The 14,623-nt window shown below is 46.3% G+C and overlaps 1 protein-coding gene and 1 long non-coding RNA gene across 5 annotated transcripts in view; one reads left to right on the forward strand and one right to left on the reverse strand.

Moving 5' to 3' along the window:
- The window catches only part of LOC125960907 (uncharacterized), an 840,695-nt gene that overhangs the window by 141,091 nt on the left and 684,981 nt on the right, over nt 1–14,623 (forward strand). The gene's annotated exons all lie outside the window — the stretch shown is intronic.
- The window catches only part of PRKCE (protein kinase C epsilon), a 509,933-nt gene that overhangs the window by 102,333 nt on the left and 392,977 nt on the right, over nt 1–14,623 (reverse strand). The window lies entirely within an intron of this gene.

The raw sequence follows: 14,623 nt of genomic DNA on the forward strand, positions 1-14,623 counted from the left end.
TTTCTTTTTTGTATGTGTTTCTAACCTCCAGTGACATCAGATCTTGATCATTAAGATAATGCCAAGGCCGGTCAGAGGTAGCTCATTCTAGAATAAGAAGGTAAAAGGGATTCTGCTAAAATCTGAACAGCACTTTCTCCAGATTACTACAGTTACAACAGATCTTATCTGAACTGTGGTCCTCACACACAAATAACCGCTGGCTATTCAGATGGGAAGAATAACAAATTATTCACCGAAATGGTGTGCTCCTTTTTTTTTTTTGATTGTGAAGCTTAACTGCACAGACCGTAGGATGGAAGGCCTGTTGGGGGTATCAGAGGAAGTCTGTGCGTGAAACAACGCCTGCTTTCGCTATTTCCAGAGTATGCGAGAAACTATGACAAACCCAAAACACTGTTTCTGAGATTCTTGGAGGAGTTGTTTAGTTCAGCCACAGACACATTCCCTGCTCTGGGGAGACTAGATAAACAGCATTCTTTCGAGGTGCAGGTCTTAAACAGTTGCTTCCCCCTTTTCTCTTCCCCTCTTAATAGTAGGCTTTTAGGTTTGAATAAACCAGGAACTACATCAACCCCCCCCCCACTCCTTTCCCCGTCTGAATACAAGAAGCTTGGAGAATTATTATCAGACACTCTATGATCCTAGCTCTGAAGTGGGGAAGAATTTAAATATTTTGAAGGGCCAAGAAAGGGCAAGGGTAAAATAAGTTAAGAGCACGGTTTTGTAAGTTAGAAAGTCACTATTTTCTCCTCCATACTCTGGTTAAAAACAAGAGCCACATCTGCAGAAAGCATGCGCTTGCTATCAGCAACAACAGACCTCCCCTTCAATCCCCCCACAGTAGTTATACTACTGAACTGAGGAGCCCAAAGGAAGAGCCCGAGGGAGTTAAAAAAAATAATAATAATTTTGCCACCTGTAGTAGTTTATGTGCTACCAATTTTTGACCAATGAGGTACTTTCCAATTCCCATAGTCTGTACCCTCACCCAAATCAGAGTATAACCAGAAAATGTTTCCTTGTATCTCCCCAATTCTTCTTTCTATCTAATCTAGAAGAGAGATAGCATTCAGTAAGACTTTGCTTCTGCTACAGGCTGCTGATGACAATCTAAATCCCTTGGGCTACGGTTTAAGCATTTGTTGCCAAGACTGTCCTTTCCAGTATCGTGTAATACCATGTTTTAAAGAAACCATCGGTGCAAGGAAATCTAATTAACTTGGGGTTACCTATCAGCCAGTATTAAGAAATACATCATTAACTGAAATGCATTTATAAATATATTTAGATGATTTTGGGGTGTCAAAGGAATAACACTATATCTTAAAGGCAGTTAACCATTCTTATAGTCATCAAAAATTGGCAAATTTGAGGACGAAAACTGCATTACAGTCAACAACTCTCGGGGTCAGGGAGGAACTAGGATTCTGTAAAGTCATCAGAAATGAATCTTCTACACTCTTCCCGAGTTACTGAACAATTTGCTTCTTAAATGAATTTGATAGGAAACTGCTACTCCAATTTAGAAGTCACCAGTAAGGATTATTACAGCACAAAGAACGGAGACTGTTACTGCTCTGCCTGGCAAAACTGCAAATCCTTTCCTGCCCCTTTTAAGATGGTCACAATGGCAGAATCCTCTGTCCTGGGAGCATGCTTGACTTCCATTTTCAAATGCAGGGGAAAACAAACAAGCTTGGGCTGCTTCACAGAGCCTCAAATAGCTTTTTCCAAAGATGAGCTTCATCTCTCATCAGGTGGGTTTTTGAAGGCCCAGACCACAGAAACCGTCTGGGAGTCTGGGCTCAAAAGTCCAGAACAATTCAGAAATTATTTCAGCTGTTCTCAATTTAGAAGTAAAACAAAAACACCAAGTAGGAACAAACAAACACATGCTTCTATGTATCTATTTTTAAAAGAATAGCACAGCTCTGCCCCTGACTTTTTTTTTTTTTTTTTGCGGTACACGGGCCTCTCACTGTTGTGGCCTCTCCCGTTGCGGAGCACAGGCTGCGGACACGCAGGCTCAGCGGCCATGGCTCACGGGCCTAGCCGCTCCGCGGCATGTGGGATCTTCCCGGACCGGGGCACGAACCCGTGTCCCCTGCATCGGCAGGCGGACTCTCAACCACTGCGCCACCAGGGAAGCCCTGCCCCTGACTTTTTGTCCATTCTTTTCTGCTTAACTTCAGGATCTTGCTCATAAAGTAACAGTATATAGCAATTCCAAAATCTCTTCTCCTGGAATATCACAAATTCTCTCATCCAGCTAAGCCAGAAGTCTTTTAGCTCTTCAGGCTGCTCTTTCTAGCCCTGTATCCATCAAACATAATAACCGGTTGCTATTTCGTCAATATTCCCTGGTTCAGTATTGACCATCTCAGCGCTACTTTTCCGACTGTGATTACCCTCTAGTGGCAAAAGAAGTTCACTGCAAGCTACTCGGCAACTGGATCCTAAAGGAACAAATGATCAGCTTTACTCCTCTTCTTTCTGATTTCCAAGAATACACTTAGTTAAGTGAGACATGTTGGAAGGTTTGTGTGTTATTGTTTTCAGTGTAGGAAAACCTTCATTAATAAGCTGAATTTTTATCTTTCAACCCCTAGTTAAAAGAATAGAGGTGGTAAAGTGGGGGCAGGGGGAGGGGTTAGTCAATCCAAAAGAAAACTGAATGGTATTACATTACAGAGAACCTCAGCCCTCATTCTGCCCAATTTTCCTCTTAGTCCCCATAGTTTGTGTGCAGTCCCTACTTCCCCGGGATAGTTTTAGAATCACAGCAGGACTTTCTTGGCATGCTGGGCCTCTCATGGCTTCCTGATAAGGGGAACACTTTGCTTGAGGAGGCCGACCAGATCGGGTAAGACACATCGGCCCAGGGAGCACCCACAGGATGACCTGTCACCAGGACACACTGACTAGCCGGCGCACTGGGGCAGATTTTGTTCCTGAAAGTCTAAAACCCTGCCCTCCGCAAGAGGGTAGGGGCCATGTCTAACTTACTCATTTCCATGTCACCAGCATCTGACGCAGCGCTTTGTACCTAGTAGGACAGTGAGAAATATTTCGTTTATGCATGAATGAGAAGATGCTGAAAGCATCACACTCAGGAAAGCAAGTGTGATGCTGATCTCCAGGAAACTCTGCCAGTCCCGATTTCCCCCAACAACTAAAAGAGGGGATTGAAAACTCTCCTCCAGGGATCTTACATGCCAAGGAGGTGCACTGGGGGCCAGCTCCCAGGCAGCCAAGTCCCACGGCTCCCCTGAATAAAAGGGGCTTCCCCTCGTATAATTTTAGAGTGCACTGCTCTGCAGGTGTCATTCCCTTACTGTACACAGCCTGAAACCACCGCTTTTGGACACTGGCTTCAGCAGAACAATGTACCAGAGAGAACTGGTTTTCTGCACCAGAGAATAATGCTAAGAAAATATATAGAAAAAATGAGAACGAATAGGATAAAATTAAAGAAAAAAAAACTGACCATAAGATTGACAGGACTAGACAGAGTACAGAGTATTCTTTTTTTTTTTTTTTTTTTGCGGTACGCGGGCCTCTCATTGTTATGGCCTCTCCCGTTGCGGAGGACAGGTTCCGGACGCACAGGCTCCAGATGCGCAGGCTCAGCAGCCATGGCTCACGGGCCCAGCCGCTCCGCGGCATGTGGGATCTTCCCAGACCGGGGCACGAACCCGAGTCCCCTGCATCAGCAGGTGGACTCTGAACCACTGCACCACCAGGGAAGCCCCCAGAGTATTCTTTTGGTCACTGAGATGGACACACAGATGCAGATACGTTCGATGTGAGCAGGGCTGAACATCTTAGAAGCATATAGAACTTTCCTGGAGCCCTGTTCCCACTGGCCCACCGCAACTCGGCAGCACTGGAGGGAAGGACGGCTCTGGGCAGCTTGTGCCGCACAGAGTGGGTGCTGTTTGCCTTCTCTGCTCTTGCCCACTTCCCTCTGGACGCCGGCTCTGTCTGTGTGTGCCTGTGGGCTGCCTAGGAGCAGGAGAGCTCTGAGACTTTACCCTCTGCTGCTCTGCCCACCCCAAATCTCATTCACAGCAGGTATCATGAAACCTTGGACAGAGTCACGCAGGTTCTTGGACTGTGTACATGGAAGGGAAGGGCTGTCTGGTCTTATGTGTAATGACTGTATGTGAACTAGCTTCCTCAGTCATTCATTTTGCTAAGCTCAGTTCTTGGTCAGGGGTGGGGGAGCTGAAAATGCATTGCTAAATTGAAGTACACAGTATGTTCTTTAGAGAAAAGATACACAGCAAAACCATTCTTCTCCCAACATTTACCAGCACACAATTCAAAGCCAAAAATATGCTCTGAAGTTAAAATACAGAATAATTCCTGTTCAATTAATTCAATGCCTATTTTTTCTTAGTCCTTTAAAGTTTTAAATTTTGTTTGGTTTCCATTTTTACCGTATACGTGGTAATAGTGCAAACACATGACCTTAGCATAAAGCAATACCAAAATGTCAAGTTAGCAATAAGAAACACTCTTGCTGGCTAATCTCTAAAAGGTCCAACATCTCTTGAATTTTAGTTCATTAAAAAAAAATAATTCAGATACTGTCTTAAAGGATCACATTACAAGTGGTGAGCAGATGGCCCAAACCAGGCACTGGGCTTGGAGAAGAGGCACAGGCATAGCAGGGGACAACCAAGATGATGAAATGCCTCTCCCACTGGCTGGGAGCCATTAGCAAGATCACTAATCCCTGCAGAAGCAAGATGAATCCCAATGGTCTTGAAAATGGCTTTTTTTTTTTTTTTTCCTGAATCAGATTCTGGGTGTTTTGATTTATAAGAACTAACCTATCACTTACAGCCAGGCTTACTTGAAGGAGCTGAGTGACAAGGATCGCCCTGGTTGATGGAATGATCTATGGACTGAGGCCACTACGCCCACAAAGTTGCAGAAGAGAACTTTAGAGGCCAAAGGAAAACAATTAAAGTGCAAGAAAACAGGCATTGATACTATTTTATTTCATTTAAAGGTATCATTTCAAGTAATAGAATGAAGGATCATTCCATGTGACTGAACCCATGTCAGGTGGTAAAACTGTTTTAACATCTGGAAACCTAGCAGCACCTCGGTCTGTCCTGCTTGGTGGGAGGCCAAGTCCCCTCTCACCAGGTGATGTGCAGACACCTGCACGCTGCCGTGTCCTGCATTAACATCTCTCCCACAATTATCTGACTGGAAACAACTCTCACCTCCTCTTCCCTGTTCCCTCCAAGCTGGGTTTGTGGGACTTGAAATTCAGACCCTTTGGCTTCTTCAGTTAAAGTTTGGTTTGATCAAATAAATATTTAGCATCCTAAACAATGAGCCAGTTCCTCTGGAAACATTTCATTTCATCCCCACACAATGCGCACCTGGACCCCAGCCAGTCCTGGTCCAGCTTTCCAGAGGCTCCTCCTCTCGTCCTGACCTGCTGCGGGCCACTTGGCTCAGGACATTTGTGTCCTGTTGGAAGAGAAAGCTAAATTCAGCTGCTCCCTCCAGAAGCTGCAAACCGTGGCCCTCCCTCCAGCCACATCTCCCGTCTCTGTGAGCTGCAGAAGGCCACTGAACCTCACAGGAATTGAACTACATGGCCTCCGAGGTTCCTTCTAGCTGGAACTGCAAAACACTGAGAAACCCATGAATTCACTCACTGTTTTAATGTTGAAAGCCCAAAAGTGAGGGCAAAGAGGGAGCAGAAGAAAAGGAACTAGGTTAGGAGGCAACTCCTGAGGACTGAATCTAACTGCTGCATTTCATCTGCCAGTCGGCTGCTCAGTGGACGTTTGCCTCTCCTCTGTCTCGGCTGCTGTAAGAGCACTGTGAATACTCCTAACGCAGATATTCACACTCACATCTTTTCATAAGCTGTTGCTCTTCTGATCCTCACGACAGGGTGCCCCCAGGGACTTCAGCTCCCTGCCACCCTCACTGTTCCAAGCACCCTCTGACTGCCCTGCGCCAGAACCAACCGGCTGAGCCTCTAAGTTTCGAGGCTGATCTCTTGCAGCAAAAGTAATCAAAACAGCTCCAAGTCCCATCTTTCAGTCAGAGCAGAAGTGCTTCCATGTGTTTTATATACTTGGGTTTTCGTATTAGTATTAGAACTATTTCTCATTATTATTAGAACCATGGATTCCAGCACTAAAACTGAAAAGTTTGAAAGCCCCCTTTAAGAATGGGAGAAGGTGGGGCTTCCCTGGTGGCGCAGTGGTTGGGAGTCCGCCTGCCGATGCAGGGGACGTGGGTTCGTGCCCCGGTCCGGGAAGATCCCACATGCCGCTGAGCGGCTGGGCCCGTGAGCCATGGCCGCTGAGCCTGCGCGTCCAGAGCCTGTGCTCCGCAACAGGAGAGGCCGCAACAGTGAGAGGCCCGCTTACCGCAAAAAAAAAAAAAAAAAAAAAAGTTACGGGAGAAGGTGATTTCAGCTCTGCCACCACCCACTGGAAGCATGGTATGATGACAAAATCTATCTCCACGCTTGACTAGTATCCAATATTTAATTTTAGATAAAGAGATACTCACAATGCACCGTAAAGTTTCTAACGAATAGTGATTCAAAAGGGAAGGATCTAAAATCTGGAAACACCTAAATTCACTAATTACTGCCAATTTCTATCTTAACACAATACCTTTCGAGAAAGGAAAGAAGAGTGGGTTTGAGGAAGGCAGCACACAGTCCCTCCAGGTAATACACACGAAACGAACAGCTTTATCAGAAGGCTTCATCTGGACAAATGAATCCCATCTAAAAAGTACTACGTGCTCTACTCACAAGCAGGCGTAGTCAGATGGGTCAGGGGTTACTGAGCTCCGTTCTGGCTTCTGTGTTTTGAGGACAGATATTTGAAGAACCAGGGATACTAACAGGGAAGAAGTAAGACTGAGAGAGAATGTAATTACTGTTTCCAACTATGGTAACAGTGAGCAGCTACTGAGCTCCTGCTGATGTGGCTTATCTGATGCCTCCTCTAAACAGCCTGTTCCCATTTTGCAGATGAAGAAGCTAAGGCCTAAGGTTACAGAGCATGTTTGTGGCAGAGCCGGGATTCAAACCCAGGCAATCAGACTCCTGAGTCCTGCTTTTAACGACAAAGCCCTGACATGTAAAAATTAGACATACATTGTTCCAGAGGGCAAAACCAAGATTAGGAATGCAAGTCACAGCAACGCCAATACTGACTGACCAGTGCTCAAAAAGGAGAATTTTCTAGCTAGTAGGTGCATCAAATAACTGACAGTTACAAGGTAGTGAGTTTCCTATTGCAGAAAATACACAAGCAGAAGCCGCAGAAGAGCTGTGATGCATTTTTAGCCCTGACAGAGAGACCGAACTAGGGGATTTCTAAGAGAAGTCTTTGAACCCCAGGATTCTGTGCATGGTTGAAATTGCAGAGATTCTAAACTGGGATAAGAGTTGCCCTAAGGGATGAAGGAATGAATGAAGATTTTCATTCTCTTGTAATTCTTCTTAACACCTTACCTATGAGGGCTGTGTGTTCTTAGTGGGGGACTGGGTGAGCACATGATGCAGAAGCAAAACACTAGACAAAATGACACAGAACTTGCTGTTCAACCCTGCATAATCACTTAATGTCCCTGCACTGCAATTTCCTCAAGTATCAAACACAAGTGATAAGAGGTGGCACTGGGCGTGGAACGGTCAGTCCCATAACCATGCTGCCAGAATCTGTCTCCCAGCTCTGCGTCTTGCTAGCTGCAAGTCACAAAACCGCTTTGGCCTCAATTTCCTCATCTGTAAAGTAGCAGGGATAACAGGATCCACCTCCTAGGGCTGTTGTGAGGATCCAGTGTCTTAGTAAAGTGCTGGGAGCAGAGCATGGCACATGGCGAGCATGAGAGAAACGTTAGCTAAAATGAAGATGATGGCAACTCTTTTCCTGCGTCACCAGGAGATTGGGGTGGGGGTGGGGGAAGCTACACATAGGAAATAAGAAGAATTTGAAATAAAAAGTAGCTATTTTATAATAAAAAGTAAGCTTCCTTATAACATAGTAAGGTCCCTTATTGAGTCCAAATTTCTTAGGCTGCAAATGACTAGTGGAGTCTGAACAGTGACAGAAGGATGCTTCCTCCTCAGAGCAGGACTTCTCACCACGTTTTCACTGTTTTTTTCTCTCACACGCAGTTATTTCTTTGAAATCACTGAAGTTCTTGACAAAAAGATAATCTTACTGATAACTCTTCTGGTGGTGCTCTCACCCAGCCTTTGACATTCTCATCCTTTTAACTTCACAGGAAGTTGTATGACAAGCTCTTGTTTTTAGGTCTACTTTGAGTTAATTTTAGTGTATGGTGTGGGAACAGAATCTAAATGTTCATCATTTATTGGAAAGACCATCTTTTCCTCATTCAATGGTCTTGTCACTATTGTGGAAAATCAATTAGCCATAAATGTAAAGGTTTACTTCTGGGCTCTCAATTCTGTTGCGTTGATCTGTGTATTTTTATGCTAGCACCATACTGTTTTGGTTACTGTAGCTTTAGAGGAAGTTTTGAAATCAGGAAATGTGTATCCTCCAATTTTTTTCTTTTTCAAGATTCCTTTCGCTATTTTGAGTCCTTTGAACTTCCATATGAATTTTAAGTTCAGCTTGTTAATGTCTGCAAAGAAACCTGCTAAGATTTTGGTAGGAATTGCATTGAATATGTAAACCAACTTGGGGAGACATGGCATTTTAATGATGCTGAGTCTTTTAATCCATAAACATGAACTGTTTCTCCATTAATTTAGATCTTCCTTAATTTCTCTCAACAATGTTTTGTATTTTTTAGTACGTAAGTCCCCAGCTCCTTTGGTTAAATTTATTCCTAAGCATTTAATTCTTTCTGATGTCACTGTGAATGGAACTATTTTCTTAATTTCACTTTTGGATTGCTCATTGCTAGTATATAGAAATACAACTGATTTTTGTATATTGATCTCACATCCTGTGGCCCTCCTCTACTCATTGATTATTAGTTCTAGTAGGTCCTTTGTGTGTGTGTGTTTGCGTGTATGTGTTCATTAATATTTTCTACATACAGGATCATGTTATTTGCACACACTGCCTTTTGAAAAGAGGCTCAAACCTTAGATACACTCAACAACCAGAGGAAAGAGGGGATCATGTTGACAGTGATACAACCTTAGATTACGTAGCTTCTCTCCTCCCTCTCTCCCTACACTGGAAATTATCCCTGAGTATTTGTGTCTCACTTTACTCCAGTGATGCCTTAAAAAAACCCAACAAAACAGAACATAATGCCTGCAAATGGTAAAGCACTAAAGAGACAGAACAGCCCCTAGGAAACTGATATGTAGCATGACTTCAAATATCAGAGCCATCTTAAAATCCATGGCTGGTGAGAAGAATAGCAAGGATAGTGCCTCATACTCAGGGGATCGGCTATGACACGGGCTACATAACTTCTCTGAACCTCTGTTTCCTCATCTGGAAAAGTGAGATAAAGATTCCGCCCTGCTCATGGCTTCCCAACCATTATGATCACAGCTCAGAGAGAAAGTGATAGCACGTGTGTGATACGCTGAGGAATGCAGACAGATCCCTGCTACCAGGAACCACCAGCCCAGGGCCCCACCACCCCGGGCTGCCCCAGGGCTATCCCCAGAGCTGACAGGAAGAGCGACATCACAGCCTGCCTCTAATCCATTCTCGGTACCCTGGTTGGGCAGGTCAGATCTGAGCATCAAATGACATGAGCTGAACGTGTCTTGAGAACTGCAGTAGCAAAGAGAAGCTGTCACCAGCGTAGCTCTTGTGGGAGGACTTGAGGTCATCTCAGCACTTATTTGTGGGCTTGCCACAGACAACAGCATCCAACCCCTCAGCCTGGCACACCAGCTGCTCTCTCCCTTCCTCTCCAGTGGGCACAGGCTAGAAGTGCAGGGAGGGGAGAAGAGGATCATTAAGAACCAGGGCCTTCATGGGACCTCTTGGATGACGCACAGAGGACGCTGCTGCCCGTCGTGGGCAGAAATCACTGTGTTGTGTTGTGTTGTTTTCCTGGAGAAGAGGGAGGCTTTGACAAAAAGAGAAATGGGAGAAGACACACCCATATTGTGCCGGTGAGCCCCCCAATAACCCCTGGGACATTGCTGGGAAAAAAAAAATTAAATATATACCAAGTTATGTTCTTTCCGGGCCCCAGTGGCTGTGTCCTGAAATCACCCCGTTACCTTTGGAACCTCATCAAGGAGCCCTTGCTGGGGGAGCAGGAGGGAGGGGGAAACTGAAACCTTTGTTCCTTCCTACCCCCAAGGTCACACCTAACATTTTATAATCCACCAGCTCATGAGGGAGGGGCAAGGAGAGAGAGAGAGGTGGGGAAGGCAGGAAAGAAACCAAATGACTAGAAATGATGTCTTCTCTTGGCTGCAACCCATGTGGTTGAAAGCCATTAAACTCAGAGATGATTACAGAAATTAGACACCTCTTGATGGGCGGAACTCTAGAGCCTAGGTGTGCCCCGGGACAGGCACGCAGGGATGGCAAACAAATGCTCAGACAGCTTCTCACGGCTTGGGGATTAGAGCGAAGCCTGGTGACTTAAATTTCATAAACTTGACAGTCACAAAAGGCTCATAAGAAATGACCAGTGCCAGAGTCTTGGCGGTAGTGTTTCTGTTAAGCTTTCCTGCTTTGGCTCTTTTCTTGTGAAAGGTAAACACGATCGAAGGGAAGTGGCTTTGTGGATTTGAGACTGTGCACCCCAGGCCGTGAGCTCACCTGAGCCATCCCAGGAACAGGACGGCGGAGAGAGCGCTGGGAGGCCAATGGAGGAAACGCCAGGCCCTGAGAGCCCCTGCAAGGGCTTGGTACTTCCCTATCAGGTGCCGCTTGGTTTTTACCCTCCGGCCTCCAGTGCTGGCCCTGAGGACTGTGCTTCAGGACCCTCTCATAGCAGGCACTCGGGAGCCAGTGTGTGCTGGAGTCAGCAGACACAAGAGCCTGGTCTTTGCCCCAAGGGTCTTCTAGGCATGATGGAGAATTAGAAGTCACAGAACATAAAACGCTACATCCTCAAGCGCTAAGTTGGCAAAAGGAATGAGGAATTGGGCAGAGGGAAACTAATGGAGATCAAGATAGACATTCTAGAACAGGTGGGGCTTACAAGAATTCATAGAAAAGCAGAGGTGAGGCCCCTCCACCCTTGGTGACCTACATGGAATCAGGTGAAAGTGCTTTCCCACAGCGACAAGGAGACCAGAAGGTATTCCCTGCAGCAGGCATAAAACTCACAGATGCTCCTTCCTGACCAGAGGGCTTCCTGGGAGCCATCCAGGCTTAAACTGGCCTGGCTCCTCAAAGCCTGGACTCTGATCTGGGCTCACACTTCATTGCAAAATGTGTGTGTAAAGGGCTCTGCCCCCCAATCTGCTGCATGCTCTCCCATCTCACCCTGTCTCGGACCACTTTAAGTCAACAGAGGCTTAAAGGATCTGGAGGCCTGAGAGAGGGCTGGGCTGTGTGAACCGTCGGGGCTGGAAAGAAACCACAGCAGCATGATCCAGGGGCGGGGGCTTCCATCACACTCTAAGCCTAGTGACTGCCTGGGAAGTTTCTAAGCAGAAACCCTGAGGGCCCTGCAGACCACTAAACAGGGCAAGGGAATGGCGTCAGTAAAACCCTAGCAAGGAGAGGCTTGGGACAGACAACCCTGCCCCAAGGTCAGTTCAGAAGGAGAAAGAAAGAGGCTTGTCTCATCCTTCTGCCCGTCTGACTCTGACTATAAAGGTCAATAATCTCTATCAGGGGACTCCAAGGAAAGCCTTGGGAACTCAGATAGCAGGGACGAGCCAATCAAATTGCTTTTAGAAACTCTGTTGAATTCCCCCTACCAAAGTCAGACATCAGGCGTCACTGGAGAGTTACATGACCCACAGCCAACTACTACGCTCTGGTCTTTGCCATGGGGAGGTGTGAAAAGGGAGAGTGCATTCTCTCTGGGAAGGAGGACGAAGAGGGCAAGAGTCACATCGAGTTGGGTTTTGCAGGATGGGCAGAATGTGTCCAGGTGGAGAAGACCCTTTTGTATTCAAAGCACAATGAATTTCCTACCAAAAGGAAAAGCTCACCTGTCAGACACTGGTTTCCTTCACTGCCACCAAAATCCCCATGCAGAGCCGATCACCTGCCTCTCCCTGGAGAAAGGCCAAGTGTTAGGAAAAAAAGGGATCAAGGACAACTGGGCAGATGTCTACACTGGGCAAACCTGCCCACCCCTCTGTGTCCCTTGCTCAGAAAGCCAGCTGTTTGGTGGGAGGTGCAGGCAGAGGGGTACTGGTGGGACGTAGTGCAGTGAGCCCCACGTGGGTTCCTGTTGAAGGTGAGGAAGTGAAAAGTGGATGGGAGAATATACAATACAAAAAGAACACATGGTGGGAATTTTCCATTTTACGACTACCCTTAGGACTTTTCAAAATGCTGCCGTTTAAGCCTCAGGACAGCCTTGAATGGAGTAGGCAAGGAATGCCGAACCCATTTCACAGATGAGGGAACTGAGGCTCAAAAGAATCATCATGTAGCTGCCCTAAGGGCCTACAGCTAATCAGAAAAAGAACAGAACACAGAACTTCATCTTCCTCTTCCTAGTTTTCCCCATGTGCCCTTAAAGCAAGTCAGTAAACCCTGCTGTAGTGGGCAGTTGGGCTTATCTGTGGAATTCTGGCCCACTGTGCAGAAAAAGGACTGAAATTAAGAGACACTGATTTCATGACTGTTGATAATAGTTAACATACATATGTTGGCCTCCTAATTTTCAAAGCACTTTTTACATTTAATGAGCCACCCACCTGGTCTAAGTGAAACCAAGAGAGACAATTGTATTTTAAAATCATGTTCAGTTTTCTAGGATTTGTTTGGTACTTGAGAGAAAACATCCTGTATGCAGGTCAAAGGTCAGAAATCAAAATGGAGATGCTATGATGGGACTTTTTTTTTTAGGCCAAGATAGACTCTCTCTTAAAACAATGTCCGGGACTTCCCTGGTGGTGCAGTGGTTAAGAATCCGCCTGCCAATGCAGGGGACATGGGTTTGAGCCCTGGTCTGGGAAGATCCCACATGCCGTGGAGCAACTAAGCCTGTGTGCCACAGCTACTGAGCCTGCGCTCTAGAGCCCGCGAGCCACAACTACTGAGCTCACGTGCCACAACTACTGAAGCCCACGCGCCTAGCGCCTCTGCCCTGCAACAGGCGAAGCCACTGCAATGAGCAGCCCGCGCACCACAACAAAGAGTAGCCCCCACTCACCGCAACTAGGGAAAGCCCGCGCGCAGCAACAAAGACCCAATGCGGCCAAAAATAAATAAATGAATTAATTTAGAAAAAAATTTTCCCCCAAGTTCTTGCTTTTGAGTCATCCAGCATTCTCACTCAAAAATAAATGAGCAGAGCATTGGCTCCTCTAGGAAGATCAGACTTCTGGAATCGATTTGGGTCCAGAATTGCATTACCCAAGGAATGTGGAGTATGCACAGTACTTGACGGCTTGCGAACCACACTTCCTGAAGCTGGCCACCAGCCAGAGCTGAGGCCACCGGCACCTTCAAAATGAACTCTTTCTGAGACAAAGAACAATCCACCGATTTCTGAAATCACTGAAGTAGAAAGCTTGCCTGGCTCCATGCTGGGAACTCATGAGAAGGAAGAAGAGCCAGGCCAAGGGGAAGCAAGGAGCCCAGGATGCAGGACCCAAAAGGTCTTCCGAGGAAGGGCTGAGCTGGCCTCTATTTTAGGGGCCACCTTCAAGATGGCGGAGAAGTAAGACGTGGAGATCACCTTCCGCCCCACAAATACATCAAAACTACATCTACACGTGGAACAGCTCCTACAGAACACCTACTGAACGCTGGCAGAAGACCTCAGACTTCCCAAAAAACACCCTCAGGCGACCTACATGCAGAGGCAGGGCCAAACCCAAAGCTGAACCCCAGGAGCTGTGCGAACAAAGAAGAGAAAGGGAAACTTCTGCCAGCAGCCTCAGGAGCAGCGGATCAAATGTCCACAGTCTACTTGATGTATGCTGTATCTCTGGAATACCTGAATGGACAACGAATCATGCCAAAATTGAGGTGGTGGACTTTGGGAGCAACTGTAGACTTGGGGTTTGCTTTCTGCATCTAATTTGTTTCTGGTTTTATGTTCGTCTTAGTTTAGTATTTACAGCTTATTATCATTGGTAGATTTGTTTACTGATTTGGTTGCTCTCTTCCTTTTATATATATTTTTTCCTTTTTCTCTTTTTGTGAGTGTGTATGTGTATGCTTCTTTGTGTGATTTTGTCTGTATAGTTTTTTTTTTTTTTTTTTTGGCAGCCTGCGGGCCTCTCACTGTTGTGGCCTCTCCCGTTGCGGAGCACAGGCTCCGGACACGCAGGCTCAGCGGCCACAGCTCACGGGCCTAGCTGCTCCGTGGCATGTGGGACCTTCCCAGACCGGGGCATGAACCCGTGTCCCCTGCATTGGCAGGCGGACTCTCAACCACTGCGCCACCAGGGAAGCCCTGTCTGTATAGCTTTGCTTTTGCCATTTGTCCTAGGGTTGTGACTGTCAGTTTTGTTTTGTTT

The sequence above is a fragment of the Orcinus orca genome, chromosome 13 (genome assembly GCF_937001465.1).
Source record: "Orcinus orca chromosome 13, mOrcOrc1.1, whole genome shotgun sequence".
NCBI lineage: Eukaryota > Metazoa > Chordata > Mammalia > Artiodactyla > Delphinidae > Orcinus > Orcinus orca.